The sequence below is a fragment of the Ovis canadensis genome, chromosome 12 (genome assembly GCF_042477335.2).
Source record: "Ovis canadensis isolate MfBH-ARS-UI-01 breed Bighorn chromosome 12, ARS-UI_OviCan_v2, whole genome shotgun sequence".
Lineage (NCBI taxonomy): Eukaryota > Metazoa > Chordata > Mammalia > Artiodactyla > Bovidae > Ovis > Ovis canadensis.
Genome location: NC_091256.1, coordinates 80,368,986 through 80,391,862, shown reverse-complemented (window position 1 = coordinate 80,391,862; position 22,877 = coordinate 80,368,986). Strand labels below are relative to the sequence as shown.

At 44.0% G+C, this 22,877-nt stretch overlaps 1 long non-coding RNA gene across 1 annotated transcript; it reads left to right on the top strand.

Moving 5' to 3' along the window:
• Positions 1 to 9,565: 9,565 nt before the first annotated feature.
• On the top strand, positions 9,566 to 21,902 carry LOC138415732 (uncharacterized). The gene is made up of 3 exons (XR_011247377.1): positions 9,566 to 10,147; positions 20,782 to 20,826; positions 21,496 to 21,902. It is a non-coding gene; the product is annotated as an uncharacterized lncRNA (long non-coding RNA).
• Positions 21,903 to 22,877: the final 975 nt, after the last annotated feature.

Below are 22,877 nucleotides of genomic sequence, written 5' to 3'. Positions count from 1 at the left end.
AAAATGTTTTCCAAATGCGAGGTGTGACTCTTATCCCGGGCTGTCCAAGGATTTATTTTGTGAAATTGAGACTTTCCCTTGACATTTGTGGGTCTTTGTTTTGCCCACCTATCAAGGCAGACATTTGCTTTGAGATCTTGAGCAAAAGATACTGTCGTACTACAAATTACCGTGATCTAATTAGGCCTCCCTCCATAAATCTGTCATTTGCAAGCCATTCAGGCCTGCTCAGCCCAGCCCTTGATTTAAACTGCTCCAGGAGTCTAGCCGAAGATGTGTCCAGGACAGAATCCAACACAATATTCTGGTCTCCTCCCACTGCTCCCTTGAGGATGGGTTGCTCACCAATTTTGGCCACAATCACAGTTATGTAGAAGAGAGATTCATTATAGTTTGGGCATAGATCTTAACCAGTGCCCATGCAACCTCGTGACAACATTATTTAGCATTCAGATTGGATGTGAGCTCTTATTGGGAAAAGAATATTGCGGAAGATTAGTGTTGCCTGGTCCTAGCAAAGAGAGACAAATAGGAAAGAAGCATATTTTCTCTGTTCAATTGACAGGTGTGTGCAGCATCTCCTAAGTATGATGGATACTTTGAAATGACATATAAAACAGAGCTATGGTTTAAAAAAAAAGTTGCTGGTGCTGGCCAAATCAAATAATGTCCATTCCTGGTTGTTCTGGCTGAAGAAGATAAAAAAAAGAGGTATGGAAAATTCAAAGCAACGGGTAATCTAAAACTCATTTATACTGGGCTTTAGAATGTGTGTTTATACTTATCTGATGATGGGTGTCGCAGAGGCTCTGGGAATCCTTCCGTACCAACGTAACAATACCACTGCGTCCTTCCCCTGGAAAATCTGGGAAGCAGGAAAACTCCCCATCTTTCCTCTTCACGCCTCCTTACCCACTACTGATATTTTAGCTTTGCTAACCTTGCCCCACCATCCACAAACACCCCCACACACTTGCACCTTAATATATTTCCGCACCTCCTTCCAGGCTATTTGGGTTTCAAAGTAATGCTCTGTGTGCAAAGCAAACAGAAAAAGGTGGAATATCAACAAAGCTTTATTAAACAGCTAATGGGCTTCTACTCTGCAGGAACCAGTGAGCCCGACTGCATGCACACACATAGCGGGATGTGTCTCCCAGAGCTTCCTTTTCCAAGTCGGGACTGGGAAGGACACAGAATCATCAGGTAACAGATGAAGACAGCATGTGAGGACCACAGAGGTGATGTCGGAGAGGGGGGATCAGAGTCCCAGGAAACGATCAGGTGCTTTAGTCAGGGGCTGGGAGAGGAATTAGCACTTTGTGCAGCTGTGAAGGGGCAGGGGGGTGAGATGCCAGAGACCCTGGAGATACTGCCACAGCCACACTGGACTTCAGCCCCGCATCCCTGGAGGGTTTTCTAGGTGGTCCTAGGTTCTAATTGGCAAAGGCCAACATGAAGATTGCAGTGTTTATCTGATGGATGAGGCGATCGAGGAGGAGGAGGGCAGGAGAAATGAAGCAGAAGGATCAGAGGAAAGAAGAGGGAGAGGAATTAACCAATAAAGGGCCATTTTAGTGTCCCCTTTCACGGGGGCTCAGCTTAATGGGGGAGGCAAGTGCCCACACACATCAAGGACAGTGTAGAACCAAGCTTTCTCAGCAGAGCCTCGCGGGAAGGAAAGTGAGAAAACGTGAGCAGGGGCCTGAAACCTTACTAAGGAAAGGGGTCAATGGATGTTTTCAAAATAAAAAAGGCTGAGAAGAGAACAGTGAACAGGGGTGGCACCGAGGTCAACCGGCACATTCAAGTGTTTTATTGTTGCTATCAAAAAGATGCTTGGAAAGGAAAAGGAGGAAGGGAAAATGCTTTTAAGTTTTAAGTTCCTTTTTTCTTTCCTCAAAAAGAGGCATGTGAGCAACGGAGCTGAGGGTTATTTTCGTCTATTTTGGGAGATGATGCTGGTGTCATTGGACTCCAACCAGCCAGGCAGAGGAGATGTGAGTAATTGAGTCCAAGCCTGGATTTCTGAGGCTGAAAGTGACAGTGATCTGTGCCCGGAAGCCAGGCGCGACGGCAGTCAGGACATGTGCAAGGGAGAGCTTGTGGCCCTCGGCCTCTGCAGGGACACAACCAAGATGCAGGGTGAGCTGCCATTTTTATGGCTGTGCCCTTTAGGTCTCTCCAGTCTCCAGGGGGAAAAAAAATTCTGGGGGGGGGGGAACAAAACAACTCTTCCTGAAGGACCGCTCTGGACTCAATGCCAACCTGAGACAGCTGCTGATGGGGAACAACAACATCAAGGACCTACTGTCCCTTCCTGCCCCTCCTCCGCCGCCGCCACCCCTGAAAGAACTGTGAAAAGACCAAGAGTTGGTGGGCAGCCAACAAGAACTAAAGAACTTGCAGCTGGTAAAACCACCTGTGCCTTGTCAAATTCCAGCCAAAACAATCCCTTCCCCCAAGCCTCCCATTCAGGAGAAGGGGAGAAAATCTGATAATAAGATGAGAATCAAGGGGGTGGAAAGTGAGTCGAGTGGCTCCAGACCAAGCCCTAAGCCAGTCGGGGAAGAGAATATTGGGAAGTTATGTCAACGGAGGTAAAAAATTAGGAGCTGTGTTCTTGAGAGAGAAAGAGAGTAACAACTGTGAGACAGAGCTAGACGGGCCACGCTGAGTATCCAGCTCTCCCAATGGGCAGAGGTTTGCAGCATCAAGGCTGAGGTCTGGATCACTGTGGCAAATGGTGCAAGAGGGGGCACAAGTTCAAATAAATGCATGGGAATATTCCAGAAAGGACCCCGCTGCCCCTTCCAACTGTAAAGTCAAAAAGCTATCTAGAGGTTTAATGCTCCCCAGTTGCATCCCTTCTGGGGCTTCCCTGATGGCTCAGTGGGTAAAGAATCCACCTGCAGTGCAGGAGACACAGGAGATATGGTTCGATCCCTGGGTGGGGAAGATCGCCTGGAGAAGGAAATGGCAACCCACTCCAGTATTCTTGCCTGGAAAATCGCATGGGCAGAGGAGCCTGGTGGGCTACAGTCCGTGGGGTCACGAAGAGTGAGACAAGACTGAACATAAGGCACGTGTGGAGGCATAAGTGACTTTGTTTATCTGTCCTCCTTGTAAGACCATGTGCTCATGTACAGAAAGACTAAGAGTCACACCACTTATCTGTCATGTTACATCTACCTGAGAGATTTGTGTTCAGAAGGCCAAGGTTCCATAGCCTGACTTCATAAACAGGGCATAAATGGCAGTAATATCTTTATTTGAGACATTTGAGGATCACGGAGAAACAACACATCTTCGAAGGAGACGTGTTCTCAGAATCAGTCTCTAATGGGATTACCGCCTCCTTCAACCCCATTCTTTCCTTTCTTCCACTTGCTGTGAAGAAATGCTGCTCTAAGTTCGGTTATCATTCTTCTAGCAGGGGTGTTTTAAAGTAATCACCCATTCATTTGAAGTGCTAATAAATGCTGGTGCTAAAATTAGAAAGTTCTCCTTGTCCTTGGAAGATTAGCTGAATCTCTAACTAATGTTATCATTGGCCAGGTAATGTTGGCATGAACCTGAATCGAATTTTTGCTGGCATCCCCAGCTGAAATCCACATCACAGTCATAGCCATTAAAGATTAGTAGGTCATTCCCCGTGTTAAGACTTCATTTCCAAGGTATTTATTCATTTCACTGATGACTGCCACTCCTGCCTGGCTGTTTATTTGGAGCGTTCAAGAGAATGCTATGACCAGAAGGATAGTGAGAATAAATAAACCCATGGTCAGTGTCCATTGTAAACACCCAAAGCATGTTCTATCATTTATCATGGTGCAATTGGTGAAAATAGAGAAAGAGGGTTTCTCTTTTTCCCATATTCCATTTTATATGCAAAAGTACATCTTCATTACAACAAATTGAAATAATAGTCATTCAATAATAATAAATGAAATGGAGCAAATTTTAATAATATGTTTATTAAAAGCACAGTGCTTTTAATGGTAATAGTACTTTTGTGGTATTCTTGTAGAAAATATGTAGCTTAAATTTAACTATGAGCAAACAAATCCAAATTAAAGGATCTTCTACAAAATAATTGATCTGTACTCTTCAAAAAAAATGTCAAGGTTAAGAAAGACACAGAAAGCCTGAGGACCTACTCTAGGATAAATGAGACCAAACGGTCACGATCACTAAAAGACAGCTATGAAGAAAGTCCTAGAAATTTGATAGACTGAACAGGGATTCTGCAATAGTATAGTTTTAATGTTTAATTTTCTGATTCATTTTAACATTTTCCTATGGTTATATAAGAAATATCTCAGTCCTTAGAAAATAACACTGAAGTATTAAGAGGTAAAGGGACTTTATATTTCTGACTTAACTTTTCAATGGTTCAGAAAGAAAAGACACTGTGCATACATAGATGAACATAGAGAGAAAGAGTGATAAAGCAAGGGAGCAAAATGGAAACAATTGATTAATCTGGGCAAACCCCAGATTGCGTATGGGAGGTCCTTGGAATATTCTTACAACTTTCCCTGTTTGGAGTAATATTTTAAAAAGCAGAATTGTCTCCCATTTCCTGCCTTGGAGTTAACTATTTACATATTTACAGTTCAATGCATATTCTGTGGTATACAAATTCTAAAATGTTTCCAAATGCACCCAAACTCCTGCTATTCAAGGTCTTGCGTGATCCCCTCCCAGTTGTGTGTGGGCGGAAGCTAGTGACTTGTTTCTAAAGTATAGAATGCTGCAAAAGTGATGGATGGCGCTTCTGAAATTCAGCTGGAAAGTCTGCGATGTCCATCTTGCTCACACTCTCTGTGGCTCGACTCACTTGTCCACTCTAAGGAAAGTCGGCTGCCATGTTTCAAGTTGCCTTAAGGAGAGGTTCATCTGGCAACTAAGGGTGGTCTCCAGCCAACAGCTGTTGAGGATCTGAGGCCCTCCATGCAACAGCAGACAAGGAACTCAATCGTGCCACCAACCCACATCAACTTGGAAGCTGATCCTTTCTCAGTTGAACCTTAAAATGACTGCAGCCCTGGCCAACACCTGGACAGCAGCCTTTAGAGGTCCTGAACCAGAGGGCCCAGTTAAGCTGTACGAGGAATCCTGACCCACAGAAACTGTAAGATAATAAATATTTTCTTCTTTAAGACACTAAGATTGGAGGAAATTCATTATGCAGAAATAAGCAATATTTTTGCCAACTTCTTATATATATATATATATTTTTTTTTCCTTTCTTGTAGGGGAGGAGGTTATAGTATTATAGAGAATTTTTCATGTTATCATGTAAAACATTGCTTCATTATTTTTAACATTCAGTGTTAACTGTTGTTCAGATTCAGCATTGCAAAGGAGCATTTGGCAGAGGGGGAAAATGGGAGTTAAAATCTAGCCCATGATCTATTCACCAAAGTGTGCTTCCCAGCATCTGCTTTATTTAACCAGAGGAGAGGGGTATTTTTTCTAATTTACATAAATGCACCCTCTGTACTAGTTGCACCCTGTTAATGGCCGCATAATATTCCATGTAGTGGATATACTATAATTTCTTTAACCAACCTCATCTTGGTGGCCATTTAGATCACCTCCTGTGTTGTAATTGCAGTAATAATAATAATCATATAATAAACTGCAAGGAACATCCTCATATATAGTTGCATTTCTGTGTAAAAACATTTCTGTAGAAAAGATTCCAAAATGGGATTCTTGGACCATAGATTATGTCCATCTTTAATTTTGATAGATCCTGACAAATTAACCTTACAAAAGGTTTTCACCTTGTTTGTACTCCAAGTATAAGTAGTAGTGTTAGCTGCTCAGTCATATCTGACTCTTTGCAACCCTGTGGACTATAGCCGCCCTGGATCCTCTGTCTTTGGGATTCTCCAGGCAAGAATACAGAAGTGGGTTGCCATTTCCTTCTCCAGGGAGCAAGTACAAAGAAGTAGCCTATTTCCTTAGCCCCTTACTAACACTGGATGAGATCAATCTTTTAAATATTTGCAATCTGATAAGTAAAAAATTTTATCTCAGTTTTACAGATCATTTGTAGGAAGCCAAATATTCCTAACTTTCTGACTCTGAGTCAGGACCATTTCCTAGTAATACCGAGTCAATCTTTTCCCACAAATATGCAGGCAATGTTGAATAAATCTGTTAGAGATCAGAGAATCAGACCTTACCCAACCAACGTCTGTTCACTCAATCCTATCTCTTATGTGAAATGTGAGAAGAGAGAAATACAATGCCAAGTGAGGGTAGTGAAGTGTAGAATTTCAGCAAAGGTCTCCCAGCGTTTGACTTTCTGATCACATCTCAATAAAAATTTTATTGACTCTCCACCTGATTTGCTTTTTTAGCAGCCACCACCAGCCCCTTTGCAAATAAGATCACTTTCATTCAGCTGTTTTGATGTAGGTTATGTGGGCAGAAACAAACGCTAGTGAGAATGTCTAGGCTTAGGCCCCACATGACTGTAAGCCTTGTTCTTCTACTAGGGGAGTATGTTAGGCTAAGTGCTCTGGGAAGCAGACATACATAAGAATTTTATTAGGGGAAAACTCTGTGGTAGAAAAGGAGGGACCTCCCTGGCGGTCCAGTGGTTAGGAATCTGGCCTCCCAGGGCAGGGGGTTTGATCGCTGGTCAGGGAACGAGATCCCACATGCCACAAATAAGAGCCCACACGCTGCAACTAAGATGCTACAAACCACAGCTCAAGGTCTCGAGCGCTGTGACTAAGAGCATTTAGTTGTGCCACCAGACAAATGTAAAACAAGAAAAGAAAGAAAGAAAAAGAAGATGGTGACGGAACAAGGGAAAGCTGGAGCTGCCAGGCAAGCCTGAGCCCAGGGGAAGGAGAAAAGAAGGAGAAATTGTCCAGAAGCATGATAGACTTCCCTGCAATCTCAGGAAGTTTCAGCAAGACTTCAGGAAATCCTCAAACCAAAGGCCAGCGATCGGAAGGGTCCAGTGTCTCCCAGGGTGCAATCTGCCTCAGTATTCTTAACACACTCAATCATTGGCCAAGAGAGGCTTATAGGAAGCACAGCCCTGGTGTGAATGGGGTGGTTGATTTCAAAGCACAGAAGCTAGAGGCCTCTGTCAACTGCACTTCGAAGAACTGGAGGCCTCCTAAGCCCGTTGTCAAGTCCACCACTACACAGTCTCAATGAGTTCGTCTACAGACAGAGCCTCAGTAGAATTATAACAGTAGAAAATGGAGGGGAATTTGTGCTCCATTTTGGGTCTCTTGCTTCCATAAGCTCTATGCAACTAACTGCTTGCCTTATTTCCAAATAAATGAAAGTCTATCTGGTTAATGATTGCACAACTTTCCTAAGCCCCACAGGTAAAAGGTGAAGACTTGGAACAGAGAAGCAGCTGGAATACTGTGAGCAAGAAACAAAAAAATCCACAGGAACTGGGGGATGTAGAAGAGCAAGGAAGAAAGAAGAGGAAAAGACAGAGGAGTCCTAGAAATCCTGAGAGGCAGGTGGCCTGGGAGAAACTCCACAAAAGGCGGGGTGAAGGATATTGAACAATAAGAATGTCCAATCATCAGAAGAATGGTTATTTTATGCAAAGCATCAGCATCAGATATACAAATTGCCAATATTTACTAGGTTTATAAGTGCTAGATTTGGGGGAAAGAGAGATCAAGACTAGTTCCTCTCTAAAATATATCTCTTAGATACTACAATTGAGTTCTTTTTGCCTTGTCTCCAGTGGGCATTTGGTTACACTGAGCTCTAAGGAGCAACCCCAATTTTTTTTGTTAAATTCAAATTTATCTTGATCATATATTCTTTTAGAATATTTATAATCCAGAACTTGAATGTATCTTGTGCTGTGCAAACACTGTCAGAATTGTTCGATCTGCGTATGTGTGTTTGGACTGGTCAAATCTGACCCTTCAGATTGTAAAGTCTTAAGGAGTAACTCTAAAATATAAATATTTCTGTAGCCCCGGCATTTGTCACAAGCACATTATTATTTGATTATGGTCGTGATGTTCGAATCCTGAAGTCTGTGTACAAAAGTAAAATATTTATACACATGTTAATACAAATCCAGTAGGCTTCCCCTATCTGTTTCATTCACTTGTGTCTTCGCTTCATTTGGTTCTGTCGGTCAATCACTTATTGAATGATGCTTCTTCATGGGCTCCCATTATATTAAGTTCTTGGCTCTCCTCCTAGCTCCCTGCTTCCTCCCAGCTATCTTTGGCTTTCTCTCACCTCTTAATTTTGAATATTACACATCAATCTTTCTGAAGCTTTCCTTTTCCTTGCTCCCATGATCACCTCTAACCTAATGCTCCGATTTTACATTTCCAGATTTTACTTAGCTTTGATCCTGTAGTTTCCAGTTCTCCACGATGTCTCCTCTAAAACATCCTGCGTTCATTGCTAATTCAATTTGGTCCAAAGCCTTCTCTCACTATCACTATCAATGTCATTACTATTGTCTTTCAATCCTACAAAGGAAACTTTGATGATAGCTTTGAATTATTCTTTCTGATTCCTCTACTTGCCTCTGAGTGCTTTACCAAATTGTATTTCTGTTTTCTTTATGAAACAATATTTCAGCAACCTTCCTTATCCCAAACCTTCAGCTTAATGAGGTTGTGTGGTCCTTTAAGCTTGATTCAAATACCCTTTCTCCATTTAAGGGAAATCTCACGTCTCTTCCAATGTTTCCAGAGTTTTCTGAAGATCTTCCATTTCCACTGGTCATTCTGGCTCCTATTTGCTGCTTTCTAGTGAATTTTCAGTCTCCCTGACAACTCCTCTTTGAGGCTGTTCACACTGCCTACCTCAAATGGACCCCAAAATAGCTTTGCTTGATTTTACCCCAAACACTCCTCCCCCAGCAATGCCCTTTGAGTAAATGTAACCAAAGGTTGCAATGGTAACAGCAAAGGTCCCATGTGCTTGCCCTCAGAGCAGACAACAAAACTAAATATTTAATTTCCCTGCAGGGACTGAATCCTCACTCCTTGCATTGGAGGCGCAGAGTCTTAACACTGGATCACCAGGGAAGTCCCTCCTATAAATTCTTGCTTCTTCTTGTAGTCTTTTCTTTTCCACTTAGAGAAGACTCTTTAGCATTTCTTTTAGGATAAATTTAGTACTGATGAACTCTTAGCTTTTGCTCACTTGAGAAGTTCTTGATCTCTCCTTCAATTCTGAATGATAAATATGCTGGGTAGAGTATCCTAGGTTGTAGGTTTTCCCACTCAGCACTTTAAATATATCATGCCACTCCCTTCTTGCCTACGAAATTTCTGCAGAAAAATCAGCTGATAGCCTTATGGGGGTTCCTTTTATATGACTCTTTATTTTTCTCTTGCTGCTTTTAGAATTCTTTATCTCTGACTTTTGTTGTTTTAATTATGATGTGCTTGGTATAGGTCTCTTTCTCTTTGGGTTCATTTTGTTTGGGATTTTTCTGTGTTCCCTATATCTGAATATTTGTTTCCTTCTTCAGCTTCAGGAATTTTTCAGCCATAATTTTACCAAATATATTTTTGACCACTTTCTCTCTCCTGGGACCCCTATAATGCAAATGCTGATACGCTTGATGTTGTCCCAGAGGTCACTAAACTGTTCTCCTTTTTATTGTTCCTTTTCTTGTTGCTGTTCTGATTGGGTGATTTCCGTTATTCTATCTTCCAAATCACCTATGCACTCTTCTTTATCACCTAGTCTACTAAAATCACCTTCTAATGTATTCTTTATCTCAGTTACTACATTCTTCAACTCTGACTTGGTTCTTTTTTATAGTTTCTAATTCCTTGTTAAGATTCATATCGTGTCCATCTGTTCTCTCTAGTTCAGTTAGCATTCTATTATGAATGCTCTGAGCATTATCTGGTAAATTATTTATATCTGTTTCATTAGTTGTATTTTCAGGTTTTCTTCTTATTCTTTCATTTGGAACAAATTCCTCTGTCTTCTCATTTTGTTTAGCTTTATCTGTCTCTGTGTACTTAGGTGAGAAAGTAACCTCTCCTGGTCTTGAAGGCAGTTCCTTGTATGGGAGCATCCCTGTGCAGTCTGTGAACGTGCAGTGGTTCTGCTGGTAAAGCTGGATCTGGAGCAAGTATGGATCACCTCCTTCCCCAAGGTAGGCCGGCAGCTATCACTTTGGTGAGAGGTGGAGCTGGAGATGAACGAGGCTAGAGCCTTAGCCAGGTGTGAGCTGGGGCTTCTCCCCAGCTCAGGGCTGTCCACCCTACTAGGTTGGGGTCAGGTCCCAAAGCACTGAAACAGAAGCCCTGAGGGTCAGATTCGAGCTGATTCTGTTCCCTCTGAGTGTGCATTCTACCCCTTGCCAGCAACGGCACTTTTGGCCCTGAGGGAAGCAGCCCAGGAACAAGAGAGGCCAGGGTGGGTGCTCAGTGGGGGGAAGGGCATGCGATGGTCCCACTGCACACAGCTCCAGACCACTCCTCCTCTGTTGCCTTCAGAGGGTTCACCCTGTCCTATTTGGAGGCCATGCCAGACCTGAGCCAGCTCTTTCCCCCTCATTTGGGAGAGTTTTCTGAACTCGGATTCTCATTTGCTCTGTGATATTCAAGCTCCTAGAATAAGAGGAGCATGCTCTCAAAGAAGAGAAGGATTTTGGAATTCTAAAGTTACTAACACTCTTGGGGCAACACTTCTAAAATTCTTGGGGCAAAGAGTTAATCACAGTAAAGTGAAAACAACTTAGATTTTGAAAGAAGGCTATCTTAAAAACAGTCCTTAGCTTCTCATTGGTTCAGAATTTCTTTGCAAAGAGGTCCATGACAACACAAGAGAGGGTCAAAGAGAACTGAACATGCATCCCAGATACGTTATCAGGACATCTCCGTTTCCGTTGTTTACTGATCTGATTATCTGTTCCTGAATAATTATCCATCCCAAAACATAATGGCTTAAAACAACAGCTTGTTACTGTCTGTCATGGTTGGGGAGTACTGATTGAGTTCTACTGGGTGGTTCTTGCTTAGGACTTCTCTCCACACTAACATCCAAAATGGCTCCCCCTTCTGGTCGGGATCTATGCTGCTTGATGATCAGAAGCTCAGCTCCAGTTCAGTTCAGTTCAGTCTCTCAGTCGTCTCCGACTCTGCAATCCCATGGACTGCAGCATGCCAGGCTTCCCTGTCCATCATCAACTCCCGGAGCTTGCTCAAACTCATGTCCATCAAGTCAGTGATGCCATCCAACCATCTCATCCTCTGTTATCTGCTTCTCTGCCTGCCTTCAATTTTTCCCAGCATCAGGGTCTTTTCCAGTGAGTCAGTTCTTCCCATCAGGTCACCAAAGCTTCAGTTTCAGCATCAGTCCTTCCAGTGAATATTCAGGATTGATTCCCTTTAGAATTGACTGGTTAGATCTCCTTGCAGTCTAAGGGACCCTCGTCAATCTTCTCCAACACCACAGTTCAAAAGCATCAGTTCTTGGTGCTCAGTTTCCTTTATAGTCCAACTCTCACATCCATACACGACTACTAGAAAAACCATAGCCTTGACTAGACGGACCTTAGTCGGCAAAGTAATGTCTCTGCTTTTGAATATGCTATCTAGGTTGGTCATAGCTTTCCTTCCAAGGAGTAAGCGTCTTTTAAATTCATGGCCACAGTCACCATGTGCAGTGATTTTTGAGCCCAAGAAAATAAAAGTCTGTCACTGTTTCCACTGTTTCCCCATCTATTTGCCATGAAGTGATGGGACTGGATGCCATGATCTTAATTTTCTGAATGTTGAGCTTTGAGCCAAAAAGGCAAAGAAGTTCCCTTAGCACTGTTAAGCAGAGCGCCTGCACATGGTCTTTTCATGTGGTTTGGGCTTCTCACATTATGGTGGCTAGATTCCAAGACAGCCTGCCCTAGAGCATACGTTCTACGAAGTAGGAGACAGAAGCTGTCAGCTCAGCACTGAGTTATGCCTAGAACTGGCAGATCTTTGCTTCTGCTGTATTCTATTGATCAAAGCAGTCACAGATCTCACCCAGATTTCAAGAGGATAGAGAAGTAAATACCTTATGATGAAGAAGAGGCAAAGTCACATTGCAGAATAGAGCGGGGGATAGGAGACGCTACTGTCCTCATCTTTGGAAAACAGAACCAGCTACAGTCACTATCCGATGACACATCCAATGTTAGAATGGCCTCTATGTCAGCTAAACTCCTAACCCCCGCCGGACTATCTGCTTACCTCTCACACCATTGGCTTCTGTGTTGCAGACACCCCACGTTTCTCTCTTTTTCTTTATTTCTACCTCAATGTCAGGACTTATTCTGCACAAACTATCCATTTCCCCAGCTCTTCCCGTGGAGGCTTGCCTGTTATCATCAAAGTCTCAACTCAAATATCTTCTCTTCTGAGACACCTTCTCTGGCTACCACATGACTCTGTTTACATCCGTCCTAACCCTCATGTGTTTGCTTTCTCTTCCACCGTCTGTGTTCCCCCAGTGCAGCACACACTCTGTGAGAGCGGTGACCTGGTCTATTTTGCCCACAGCATATGCCTAGCACAGACGCTGGTGTCCACTGCAGAATGATCATCCAGCCAACCTTCACTGAATGAATGAAGAAAGAAAGGAGACGCTATAGTAGTCATGACAGCCTAGACTCCTCTCCTGACTGATTATTCTGTGCTACTTCTCTAGGAAGTTATTTTATCTTTGGACACATCTTACAAACTCCTGCATGGTATTATGAATTTACCTAACTAGTCAAAAGCCATATAATTTATTGACTAAGACTAATTCACGGGTTTCCAAACTATACCCTCCAAGTGCTATAGCTCTGTGGCTCCAATCCCCAGGAAAAGAGCTAAGGGGAAATGAAAGGGAAAAGGAAAGACAAGGGACCCCGCCATCACTTTAATCCTAGTGATAATCATTTTATTTTACCTATTGTTCAGTTCAGTTCAGTCACTCAGTCGTGTCCAGTGCTTTCGACCCCATGGACTGCAGCACACCAGGCCTCCCTGTCTATCACCAGCTCCTGGAGCTTACTCAAACTCATGTCCATTGAGTCGGTGATGCCATCCAACCATCTCATCCTCTGTCGTCCCCTTCTCCTCCCCCTTTCAATCTTTCCCAGCATCAGGGTCTTTTCAAAGAGTCAGTCCTTTGCGTTAGGTGGCCATAGTATTGGAGGTTCAGCTTCAGATCAGTCCTTCCAATGAATATTCAGGACTCATTTCCTTTAGGATGGACTGGTTGAATCTCTTTGTAGTCCAAGGGACTTTCATGAGTCTTCTCCAACACTACAGTTCAAAAGCAGCAATTCTGTGGCACTCAGCTTTCTTTATAGTCCAACTCTCACATCCATACATGACTACTGGAAAAACCATAGCCTGGACTAGACAGACCTGTGTTGACAAAGTAATGTCTCTGCTTTTTAATATGCTGTCTGATGCTGCTGCTGCTGCTAAGTCGCTTCAGTCGTGTCTGACTCTGTGTGACCCCACAGATGGCAGCCCACCAGGCTCCCCCGTCCCTGGGATTCTCCAGGCAAGAAAACTGGAGTGTGTTGCCGTTTCCTTCTCCAATGCATGAAAGTGAAAAGTGAAAGCGAAGCCACTCAGTCGTATCCGACTAGGTTGGTCATAACTTTTCTTCCAAGGAGCAAGCATCTTTTAATTTCACGGCTACAGTCACCATCTGCAGTGATTTTGGAATCCCCCTAAAATAAAGTCACCCACTGTTTCCACTGTTTCCCCATCTATTTGCCATAAAATGATGCCATGATTTTAGCTTTCTGAATGTTGAGTTTTAAGCCAACTTTTTCACTCTCCTCTTTCACTTTCATTAAGAGGCTCTTTAGTTCTTCTTTTCTTTCTGCCATAGGGTGGTGTCATCTGCATATCTGAAGTTATTGGTATTTCTCCCAGCAATCTTGATTCCAGCCTCATCCAGCCCAGCATTTCTCATGATGTACTCTGCATATAGTTAAATAAGCAGGGTGACAATATACAGCCTTGACGTAATCCTTTCCTGATTTGTAACCAGTCTGTCGTTCCATGTCCAGTTCTAACTGTGACTTCTTGACCTGAATACAGATTCCTCAGGAGCCAGGTCAGGTGGTCTGGTATTCCCATCTCTTTCAGAATTTTCCACAGTTTGTTGTGATCCACACAGTCCAAGGCTTTGGCATAGTCAATAAAGCCGAGGTATATGTTTTTCTGGAACTCTTGCTTTCTTGATGATCTGGATGTTGGCAATTTGATCTCTGGTTCCTCTGCCTTTTCTAAATCCAGCTTGAACATCTGGAAGTTCGCAGATCATGTATTGCTGAAGCCTCGATTAGAGAATTTTGAGCATTACTTCACTAGCGTGTAAGATGAGTGTAATTGTGCAGTAGTTTGAGAATTCTTTGCATTGCCTTTCTTTGGGATTGAAATGAAAACTGACCTTTTCCAGTCCTGTGGCCACTGATGAGTTTTCCAAATTTGCGGGCATATTGAGTGCAGCACTTTAACAGCATCATCTTTTAGGATTTGAAATCGCTCAAGTGGAATTCCTTCACCTCCAGTAGCTTTTTTTGTAGTGACGGTTCCTAAGGCCCACTTGACTTCACATTCCAGGATGTCTGGTTCTAGGTGAGTGATCACACCATCGTGATTATCTGGGTCATGAAGATCTTTCCTGTATAGTTCTTCTGTGTATTCTTGCCACCTCTTCTTAATAGCTTCTGCTTCTGTTAGGTCCATATCTTAATTGTGCCCATGTTTGCATGAAAAGTTCCCTTGGTATCTCTAATTTTCTTAAAGAGATCTCTAGTTACCTATTGAGGATCTATATAAGACTTAGTCTGAAAAACATTTCCGTTGCTAAAAAAAATCTAAATAGTCTCTTTGACTCTGTTCTATACCTTCATATTTCTCACAGTATGCTCTTCTAATCCCCTATGTCAGAATCAACACTTTGGATATTTGCAGAAAATGCAGATTCCCTGTCCCCTATGAGTTAAAATTTCTGTTCTAGGGTCAGTGAAGTGAAAATTGCCCAGTCATGTCCAGCTCCTTGGGAATTCCATGGACTATATAGTCCATGGAATTCTCCAGGCCAGAATACTGGAGTGGGTATTCTTTCCCTTCTCCAGGGAATCTGCCCAACCCAGGGATCGAACCTAGGTCTCCCGCATTGCAGGCTGATTCTTTACCATCTGAGCCACAAGGGAAGTTCTAGGGCCAAGGAATCCATTAACAAGCACCTCAAGGCTTCTTAAGTGGTCAGAAGTTTGAGAATCACTGCTCTATGATGTGAGAACTATCTAATAAAATACAGAAATGAGTAGTCATGCAAAGTAGAATTCTTTTTCCTTTGGGATGACCTCCTGCAAAATGTAATGTCTTTTCTCAGTACAGTCATCCATCCATATCCCCAAGGGATTGGTTCTAGGATCCCCCTCAGATACCGAAATCCACAAATGCTCAAGTCCCTTATATAAAATGGTAGAGTACCATCTGCCCCGTGTAATCGCAGAGACAGAATCCATAGATACAGAAAAGAAAGAAAAAGAAAGTGAAGTTGCTTAGTCATGTCCAGCTGTTTTTGACCCCATGGACTGTAGCCTACCACACTCCTCCGTCCATGGGACTCTCCAGGCAAGAATACTGGAGTGGGTTGCCATTTCCTTCTCCAGGGGATCTTCCCAACCCAGGGATCAAACCTGGGTCTCCCAAACTGTAGGCAGATGATTTACCATCTGAGCCACCAGTGAGAATATAGATACAGAGGGCTGACTTTATATACAGAATTTTTTGAAGGAGTAGGCAAGGTGGGTTGACCTCAAGATATCCAGAAAGTGGACTTTTATCTCTTTTCTGGAGACCCTGATTGCCCCCACAAATATCTCTCTGAGGCCAAGTGACTGAAGTTAGAGTATATATATTTGCACACACACATACACACCAGTGGCCAGCATCCAGCCAAGCTACCACCTCACTCAGCTGAGTCCTGCCAATTAAGTACTTCTGGAGTGGTTTAAGAGCAAGGCCCTTAAAATTCCAAGCATAAAACAGCTAATAAGAGTATCTTGTTTAACAAAGTAATTTCAAAAAAAGCAGAGACAAAAAAAGCTGCAAAGTTTTCTTTGTGATCATTATTTAACACTGTATGTAATTAAATATTAATGAAAGTATGCTACTTTCATTTTGTGAGCAATTTAATTCAATTAAAAATAAATGGGTCTCCTTGGCTCAGTGGGCATACTGATACACAGAACAGCACTGCCCTTAACTTGGTTTCCACTGTGTTTAAATCCAGCACTGAGCAAAGCTACTAAAATACAACCTCAGGCTTACTTGATTAACCCGTTAAGAGCCAAGGGCCCATCTCAGGCAGGCAAAAGAGTACAGCACTCTACAGTGTTCACCGGGTACAAAGCATAATATGTTTTACTTGAAAAAAATATGTTCATCAAACATTTGCTAGGTGGGATGAAAAGATATTTAAGACATCTCTTAGATATCAAAACAGTAGGGGAAGGGCATGGGCTGAAGAGAGGTATGAAGAAACTGGAAACACTGCATCTTGACCTGGTATTGTGTGTGTGTGTGCTCAAGTCACTCAGTCGTGTCCGACTCTGAGACCCCATGGACTGTAGCCTGCCAGGCTCCTCTGTCCAGGGACTTTTCCAGGCAAGAATACTGGAGTGGGTTGAATTTCCTACTCCATGGCATCTTCCTGACCCAGGTGTCAAACCCAGGTCTCTTGCCTTGACCTGGAGATATATATATATATATCACAGACAAATATATGTACATATAGACACACACACACACACACACAGATGAAACAAACATACTGACCTGTACTCAATGTATACGTATACATACTTAAGATTAGTGTACTTTACGCAGTAGGCTGCAAATATTTCATACCTCAATGGGGGTAAAAGAGACAATTTTTTGCCCACAAGGATGTCACAGTCTGGTATTATTGGGCACGTGAGAGGCAAGGTGGGCACCAGGAGATTCCATTTACATCCCGACTGGGAAGGCACAAGGGCATTTAGCTGTAATCACACGCACAGGTTCTTAGAGGGTCAGGAGGAAGAAAACTGACCTACAGGAAGGAGGCGGTGCATTTTTGCAGTCAGTGCTCAGGGGTGCATGTGGATGAAAGAGGGGACATTTGAGGGCACCGAAGATGGCACGGAATATAAGCTGGGAGTCAGGGAATCAGCCGGCTCAGCTCAAGGCAAATGAACCCAGTGTCAGGCCTGGTCCAAGTTGGGGGATCCTCCGAGCTCTGCAGGAGGTGGGATGCGAAGGGAGCCAGGACCAGGGAGGAGGAGGGGCAGGTGCCTTGTCCCAGGCACAGGTTCCAGCCTGGTTCCGAGGATAACTTTTCCGGGCAGTTTGTACAGGAGCCGTCTGCACCCGCGGGCCCAGGAGGTAATGGATCCAGGCCCCCACCGTGATAACCGGAGCTGCTTTTCATTGCACCAGAAAGGCTGTTGTTTGGGAATGACCTCCGGGATTCCAGAGGCCACGTCTAATAATAACAATGTTATCAACGCTGCAAGGCTGAGCCGGGCCGAGTGTGTGTGTGTCTCTGGGTACCCGGGGGCCAGCGCCCAGCCCTGAAAGCAGAGCTGGCCGAGGCGTGAATGGGGAGGAAAATGCCAATCTCTTGACAAAAAGTTCGCTGCTAAAAAAGAAACCTTGGCCAACATTTTACAACCTGGACGCATTGTTAACGTGCTGCTTTATCTGGCAGGAATAGGAAGCCGTGTTGGAAAACAATATATTCTTTTTAGGTGCAAGGTCAGCCTCTGCTGGCCCTCGGGGTGTCTGCCAGCCCCCCGCCGACTGGGAGAAGGCTCCAGAGGCCGGCCAAGGCGCTTCCTGGGCGGAGAGAAGCGTGCTGAGCCAGCCACGCGGGAGGCGAGGTGCCACCCTCGCCATCCTACGGGAAGCCCCCCACCCCAGACACAGGCCCTGAGGAGGCGTGCGAGGGGCTCCTCTGCCCCTCTTGGTAGGGGGCCGGGCACGCGGGACAGACTGTAGAGAGGACACCTCGTGCCCTTGTGCCGTGGCTGTGTGGCACCAAGGCCCACAGCGTAGAAGGAGGGTGGGTCCTATGGTCCTCTGCCCACTCAGTTCAGGGACTATGGGCAGCAGCCCTCGGCCCCATCTGGGAAGATGCAGAGCTGCTCCAGAACCACCCCACCACCCTTTCCCCCCCAAACCTCACTCCCTGGCCCTCCCCAGAGCCAGAGCAGGTTGCGGGTGGAGAGGATTCAGAAGTACTCTTTTAAAACTTGTTCTCACTGGGAAGGAAAATCCCAGGGGTTACTAACCAGTCCTGAGTAAGATGCAGGCTCCACCACTGAGTAGCTGGGTAACCTTATGCAAAGAGATTTAACCTCTCCAAAAAGTCTTCAGTTTATTCCTACGTAAAAGGGGAATGATAATACCTGCCACTCAGGGCCACTGCCTGGACCTAGTGAGATCACCAAAGCGAAGTGCTTTCAGCGCACGCCTGGCACATGGCCAGCATCCAGTAAAGGGCCTTTGTGCTTGCCGTTCCCTCTGCCTGGAACACTGTCTTAGAAAGGCTGGTTCCCTTACCTCCAGCAGGTCCCTTCCCAGTTTATCTGTCTCCACAGTGCTGTCTGATATACTATCACTATCTAATATACAATGACTTTTACGTTTTCATCTTCTTTACTGTATTTTCGAAACCAGAGGGATGCTCTGTGAAAATAGAGATGTGTGTGCTTGTCTATTGCTGAATTCCCAGAATTTGGAATCATGCCTAGCATACAGTAGAAAGAAGCGTATAGTAAATGCTCAATAAACATTAAATGGGCTTCTCCAGTGGCTCAGAGGTAAAGAGTCTGTCAGCAATGCAAGAGCTGCAGGAGATGCAGAATCAGTCCCTGGATGGGGAAGATCCCCTGAGGAGGAAATGGCAACCCACTCCAGTATTCTTGCCTGGAAAATCCCATGGACAGAGGAGCCTGGCAGGCTATGTTCATAGGGTCGCAGAGTCGGACACAACTGAAGCAACTTAGCATGCAGGCACACAAATGTCATCACCATTTATCCTTAAAGGATAAGTGGTAATAATGGTGAAGACAAGGATCAGTGTGTCAAAAGACTCAGGTTAATCTCCTGAGTTCAAATTTCATAATGTTGGTACTTCTACTAGGTCATAAGCAACAAGGCAGGAATGGTATCTTATATATCTGGATTCTCCAAAGCTAAGGTTGACAAATTTAGCAAATAAAAATACAGGACATTCAGCTAAATTTCGGAGAAGGCAATGGCACCCAGCTCCAGTACTCTTGCCTGGAAAATCCCATGGATGGAGGAGCCTGGTAGGCTGCAGTCCATGGGGTCGCGAAGAGTCAGACACGACTGAGCATCTTCACTTTCACTTTCATGCATTGGAGAAGGCAATGGCAACTCACTCCAGTATTCTTGCCTGGAGAATCCCAGAGACAGAGGAGCCAGTGGGCTGCCGTCTATGGGGTTGCACAGAATCGGACACGACTGAAGCAACTTAGCAGCAGCAGCAGCAGCAGCTAAATTTAATTTTTTTAGTATAAGCACATTCCAAATATTGCATACTACCTAATTAAAGGAAAACATGTTATTCGCTGTTTATCTAAAATTAAAATTTAACTGAAAGTGAAAGTGTGAGTCGCTTAGTACTGTCCGACTCTTTGCGACCCCCTGGACTATAGCCCACCAGGCTCCTCTATCCGTGGAATTCTCCAGGCAAGAATACTGGAGTGGATTGCCATGCCCTCCTCCAGGGGATCTTCCTGACCCAGGGATTGAACCAGGGGTGCCTACATTGCAAGCAGATTATTGACTATCTGAGCCATCATGAAAGCCCCCAAATTTAACTAGTGTCTTTTATTTTATCTAGCAACCCTATCCATAGCCCTCATGTAAAGTAGGCTCAAACTCTAGCTCAAGTAGCTGCTGCACGAATGAATAATATGCTCAAAATTCAGACAGATCAGAGTATACCTAAATTAAAGAGCAAGGTCAGTCCTATCTGTGTGCTGGTAAAGTCTAAAGACTGACTTGTCAAGGAAAAACAAAGTGCTTTAATTATACAGTTGCCTATTTCCATGGCGCAAATACTCTTGCCTATGTTTCCCCAGCTATGAAACAAAAGGATGATTTGGGGAGCCTTTCCCAGCAGTGACATCATTGATATTCTCTCTGAATCCCTACCTTGCCCTTCCTCCATCTTCTTAATCTCATCTCCTTTCCTCATTATCTTCCTTTTTGTAAAAAAAATAAATAAATAAAATAACAGTTTTAAAAAATCCTATTTCCCCATTCCCTTCCCTTTCTGTCTCTCTCCCCAGGCCTTCAGTATCACAGACTCACTTCTCTCTCCTCACTCTCTCTACCCTTGCTCCCTCCCCTCAAACATGAACATACACACACCTACTGCTGGGACTAACACTGGCCATGAATTAGAAACTGTCTCAATAAAACAAAGAAACAGGGAATTCCCTGACAGTCTAGTGGTTAGGACTGAAAGCTTTCACTTCGATGGGCTGAGTTCAACCTGTGGTTGGGGAAGTAAGATCCCACAAGCTGCACAGCATGGCCAATAAATAGACAAATACAATTACAAAATAAACAGAAAATAAAGAAAGAAACTGGGAGAGCTGGTAGCAGACCCGCCTCCAGGACAGGCGGATCTTCCTTCCGAGCACTCAGCTCCCCAGTGTTACTCTTCTCTTCATAGATATTAACTCTGCCCTTCTCTTTCATCTAGAGGGTACTTTGCCAGCCATTCAAACAAAAGATTATGCAGATTATCGTAAGTATAAAGAAAGAAATTATCTTAACTAAACATCCCAAACATAAGCCCTTGAATGGGAAGACTTGGACTTCTCAAGGCCACGAGTGTCCTGCAGGATGAGGAGGGCGCTGGCCTTAAGCCTCGTCCCCCACGTGGTGGGCAGCACAGAACTGCGAGAGGCAGCTTGCAGGAAGATCTGAAAGCAAATGAGAGCCCTCAAGGCTCATTAGACCTATTTATACAGTTCTTCATTGGGAAAAATTAAATCTCCCAAACACAGATAAATACCCCCCAGTGACAAATGAACTAGCCATCCCATTTAAACCCCAGCTCCAACACTGACAAATGTGTTACTTGAGCCACCCCGCCAGGCAAGAGAGATGGGTTTCTTTATCTTGAATCCCCTTTAGGTGGGAGAAGGGTGGGAGGGAGCCACACTGGGAGGCAGGACAAGCTGGTGAAGGGCACCTTCTCAGCCAGGTTGCCAAACCACAACCGCCTCTTCTCCCTGCCTGGCTCTGCCCAGGCTTTCTGCTAGGTTTGAGGGTTTCTAAACCCAGGTGTGCTGGCCACCAGCCGTCCCCTCCAATGTCCTCGGAGACTCCACCACGCAGAGTGACGCAGGGCGCCCTCAAGATGGCTCACTGCCTGCCCCCAGTATTTCTCAACAGGGCCTGTCTTTTCCAGGAAACACTCCTTTTCTGGGAAAGGTTGGCAACATCAGGGACTGATCCTGGCAGGAAATGGCCAGTCACATCTGAGGACCTCTAAGAAGAAATAGAGATAAGATAGAAGAAAGAGGAAAGCTTTGGCCGAGCCTCTGGAATGTTCCTTCCTGGAGTGGCAATGGTGTGCTGGAGAGCTGTGCTCTCCAGGACCGTGGCCACTGCCCACAGCAGCTGTCGAGCATGTGAAAGGTGCCCTGCCTGAGTTGGGTGAGATTTCCTACAAACGTAAAATGCACACTGAATTCTGAAGGCTTAGTACAAAAGAAGGATGTGAACCATCTCATTAACAATCTTTGTACACCGATTACATATGGAAATAATATTTTGAATATGTGCATTGGGTTGAATAAAATATCTTATTTAAATTAATGTCACTATTTTTCTTTTGTGTCGTGACTACTAGAAAATGTAAAGTTGCACAGGGCTCATATTCTGTTTCCATTGCCTAGTGTCCCTCCAGGGAATCTTTAGCTCCAACATATTTGAATCCAGTTTCTCTCACAACATGTTTTCAGATTGTGGAGTTTTTTCCCCAGGTTTTCTTTTTTCCCGGGGCCCCTAAAGTTACACTCATCCCAAGTCATGAAATGGAAAGCTAGACTTAGAAGCGCCTCGCTTCCGCATCTGGACCTGTTTCATTTGCTAAGCTCTCTGCCTCTTCCCATCATCTCTTACCCTTGCCGCTTCCCAAGCTCGCCCTCGGAACATTGCCTCTTATATGCTGGCCTTTAGGTTTAGAAATAGCTGGATAAAAAGGCTGATAAGAACCCGAGGAGACCATCAAACCCATTCAAACTGGTCCACTTGACCCAACCCCAGCGAAACACAGCTGCATTGGTCTAATTCTTTTTTAAAAAGCAATAATTCTCATTTGTTTTCATGTAGTAAATAGTGCTTATCCATTGTAGAAAAATGACAAAATAAAAGCCAAAAGAAGAAAATAGAAATCATCTAGAAATCCAAGCCTCGAGTTAGCCATTATTGATTTTTGAGGGTACATCCTAATTAAATTTTATTGTTTACAACAAAAATAACTGTAACATTTATTGATCACTTACTATGCCCAGGCACTGTGATAAGTGTTTTTTAAGGTAGTTTTCTTTGTAAGAATCCTAAAGTTTATTATCCTTGTATTACTGTTGAGAAAAACTGAGACTTAGCAAAGTTAAATATCGTGTCCAAAGACAGCTCATAGTGATCAGTTCTATTTAGTTGCTCAGTCATGTCCGACTCTTTTTGACCCCATGGACTGCAGCATGCCAGGCTTCCCTGTCCATCACCAACTCCCAGAGCTTGTTCAAACTCATGTCTATCGAGTCCGTGATGCCACCCAACCATCTC